This window comes from Grammomys surdaster, unplaced genomic scaffold (genome assembly GCF_004785775.1).
Source record: "Grammomys surdaster isolate TR1022 unplaced genomic scaffold, NIH_TR_1.0 313, whole genome shotgun sequence".
Classification (NCBI taxonomy): Eukaryota; Metazoa; Chordata; class Mammalia; order Rodentia; family Muridae; genus Grammomys; species Grammomys surdaster.
This window is the reverse complement of record NW_021604732.1, coordinates 2,812,879-2,817,030: the sequence shown is the minus strand read 5'-3', so window position 1 is coordinate 2,817,030 and position 4,152 is coordinate 2,812,879.

The following is a 4,152-nucleotide window of genomic DNA, read 5'->3' as shown; positions in this document are numbered from 1 at the left end:
TATGCTGTCTGTGGGCAAAGTACTCCTGGGTTTCAGATTAAAGGCAGTGTCAAGGTTATATAGGCTTGCCCAGATATCTTGATAACATTGGCCAGATAATGTTCACAGGTGAAAGCTGTTTCCTTCAAACTCTTAGTTTCTGTTTTTGTTCTTTGTTGTTTTTTGTTTGTTTGTTTGTTTGTTCGTTTGTTTTTGAGACAGGGTTTCTCTCATTCCTTACTCCACCCCTAGCAGGGTACATCAGTTAGCCTGCAGGAGTAATGTTAAAAACTGAACAGACCCACCCCTTCTGACAGAAGTTTCATTACTTCTGCAGAGACACAGACCTTCTAGTAACTCTCAGCAGCTCAGGCCTCTTCCCTTCCCCTACCAGGTTTGTCAGCTCTTCCTTGATTGGTTGCATTTTTCACCTTATTTGAATACTCGCACTTAGCCATTCGGGGCCCAGCTGACACTCCATGAATTCTGGCATCTGAGCCAGCAAGAATTTCTTCAAGATGTGTTTGGGGGGATTCATACTGCTGTTCAGTGTTGCCTTTTCTTTTTTCAGCTGAGCACACTTAACATCTGCCAGGAGTTTTTTAAGTATTGCCTAATTCCCATATTTCCTTCTTCATTTTCTTTGTGGGTTTAAAAGTGGGTTATTGTAATCCTTTACTAATACCACATTGTGATCTATCTCTCCCTCAGATCCTTTAATATTTGCCATCTATACTTATAGACTGCTTGGTTGGATGAATACATATTTACCTTTGGCACATCCTCCTGATTAGCTAGCTCCTTTGTTGTATAAAGTCAATAGGCATGTCTTTGAACAATGTGCCTACATTTTGCCATATTAAGCTACCTTGATCTCCTCTCCTTAGCTCCCTTTCGTGTGGCATGTTTCTCCACACTTTCTGTCTGTATATCTTTCAGAGCAAAGTGAATCTTTTGTATGCATACATCTTTAGGCCTTTAAAAATCCATTTATTTGGGCTGGGCATGGTGCCTACCCTTAATACCAACGCTACAGAGGCAGCCAGATCCCTGCAAGTTCAAGGCTAGCTAGGAAAACACAATGAGATGCTGTCTCAAAACAAAATACAAAACAAGACTCTTGTTCATTCATAGCATTTTTTTATCAGTGAATTTAATCCATGTATGTTCAAGACAAATTATTGTTAGGTAAATATTTCCTACTAAAATTTTGTCTACTGATTTCTGGTTCTTCTGTAAATCTTTTATTTCTCTTTCTTTTGTGGTTAGATGCGTTTTGTAGCTTTGAATTCTTTTGATTTTCTTCCATTTCTGGTACAAATTTTTGCTTTGCGGTTACCGTTTTGTGAGAATCATTTCAAGCTGTTAACAGCCTGATGTTGATTGTCCACATCTGGATACTCCTATCCTCACACCCATATTGGAGGGTTTGATATCAGGATTCCTATCATGCTGTAATATACAGCCCTTGAAAACGTTAGCTGAGTCATTATTATTTTTCCCCTCTTTTAAACTTCAGACTAGGGCTGAAATTACTTTCTATACCCATTATATCCCATAATATTCTGAACATGGCTCTGAATGATTCATGTCATTGTTTTGTGCTTTTGTGGACTCTATGAGTTAACGGCTTTTGTCTGGGCTTAAAGTACTCCTTTATCATTTTCTGTAAGCATGGTGTAGTAATAAACTCCCTGGCTACGAATTGCTTGGAAGCATTTGTAGTCTCCCTCGTTTTAGATAGGCAATTTTGATTGATAAAACATTTATGGCCAGCAGGATCGTGTTTTTGCTTCAACACATTGAAGATATTATCTCTGTCTCTGGCCTGCAGAGTTTCTGATGGAAAATCTGTTCATAATTAAAGTGTTGACTTTTTATGTGATGTTTTCTTATCTCTTTCTGTTCACAGATTTTTCCCCCTTTGGCTTTGATCTCTCTCTCTCTCTCTCTCTCTCTCTCTCTCTCTCTCTCTCTCTCTCTCTCTCTCTCTCTCTCTCTGTAAGTATGTGTGTGCGAGCATGGAATATGTGTGCATGTTAAGGCCAGACATCAGTATAAGGTGTCTTCCTTAGTCTTGTTTCACCTGTTAGGTTTTTTTTTCCTATTTGGTTTGCGACAGAGTCTCTCTCTGTATAGCCCTGGCTGTTCTGGAACTCACTATGTAGATCAGGCTGGTCTTGAACTCAAATATTTACCTTCCACTGCCTCCTGAGTGCTGGGATTGAAGGTGTGTTTCACTATGCCTGGCCACGTTAGTTTTTGAACCGGTTCTCCATGAGCCTGGAGCTTCTTGATTTGGTTAGATTAGCCAGTTCTCAGGCTCTAGAGGTCCTTCAGTCCCCACCTCCCTGGAAGGGATTATAGATACATGCTGCCATGCTTAGCTTTATATGTGGGTGCTTTAGACCTGAACAAAAAGCCTCATGTTTGTGATGCGAACATTTACTGAGGAAGTCACCTTCCCAATTCCTGGCTTTGATTTTTAATACTTAGAATGTTCTAGGCTTTGGAGAACTATTTTTTGGGTTTGGATCCTTATGCTTCTTGTGTCTACGTTGGTGTCTCTCTTCAGATTAGAGAAGTTTGATCCTAATGTTTACTGAACATTCTCATTCATACCTTCCCTCCCTCTCTTCCCTCCCTCCCTCCCTCCCTGCCTCCCTCCCTCTCTTCTCTCCCTCCCTCTCTTCTCTCCCTCCCTCTCTTCTCTCCCTCCCTCTCTTCTCTCCCTCCCTCTCTTCTCTCCCTCTCCCTCTCTTCAGCCCCTTTCTGTTTTTTCATGTATTTCCCCACATTTGTTTTATAGTTTGGTTTGTATACTCTTGTAGTTCCCTGAACTCCTTAAAGAGAATTTTTGGACTTCTTTTATCTACCTGTTTCTTCAGGTCAACCGTGGGAGCCTTTTCAGTTTCTTTGGTGTGTTGTGTTGACTTCCTGAGAGTCTGTAACCTTGCATCCTTATACTGGCACTTGCAGGCCTGAAAAAACAGCCATCTCTTAAGCATCTCTTTGGAAATAACTGTGATGGAGACACCCTAGTTCAAATATAGAGCAGTATCAGGCATCAGCCATGCAAAGTGACAAATTTTGGAGGTAGTTAGGAGAAGGATTTTGTGTTTGGTAGCCAGACCCTCAAAGGACACTGCTAAGAAGTCATCTAGAAAAATGGCTGGAAGGGAGCTTAGAAAACCGAGGTCCTGGGAGCCTGAAGGTTGGTCCACATCACAGCAGCAAGGCTGATCACTGATACTCTAGCATGAAGTTGAAATAGATGAGCATTAAGAAATCTGGGGAAACTGTGAAATGTGAGTCTCTGAGGCCCTGATGCTGGTTTAAACACATCCTTCTAATTGCTACGTGATCAGTGCTTTCCTGATAAAAGCAATGACTTTCCAGACATTAGTTCTGCTTGAGCCTTGGGACTTTGCAACCATCATGCTGGGTTCCCTCCTGATACCAGACTCTGCTCAATCTTACTGCGCCAGACTCCCTGAAAGCTCAGTGACCAAACTTTCAAATCTAGTTTGGGGCATCTGGTTTGAGGATTAGCCCAGGCTCTGGAACTCTCTTTAAATTCCAGCTCTGCTACTCAGTATCTGTGTGAAAATAAATACGCTCCCATACTTCTATAAAAATGTGCGTAAAGTGTGTGCCACACAGTGATGGTAGGTGCTTAAAAAGAATGGTTAGATTCAGCATGGCACCTATATACAGTAAGCACCCTCAAATATTAGTTTCCAGTCTTTCTTCTCGAAATGACTTCTGTGTGGTGTGTATCTGTGTATGTCTGCATGGTTTGTGGTCACACTCATGTGTAAAAGCGTGTGTATATGCAGGCTGGAAGTTGATAGCAGGAATCATACCTGAAGGCTCTTCAGCCCTTTTTATTGAGAGTCTCTCAATCAAATCCAGAGCTCAGCAGCATAGTAGGCTCACTAGCTGCCTTGCTCTGGGATCCTCTGTTCTACCTTCAGAGGGTGGGATTATGGATGACGTGCTGTCTGTACCTGACACTTATGTGAGTTTCTAGAGATCTGAACTTTAGTCTTCACACTTGGCTCAGCAAATGTTTCAACCACTAAGCAATCTCCTAAACCCCAAATCAGTTTTATTTTATTATCTGTCTATCTATCTATCTATCTATCTATCTATCTATCTATCTATCTATCT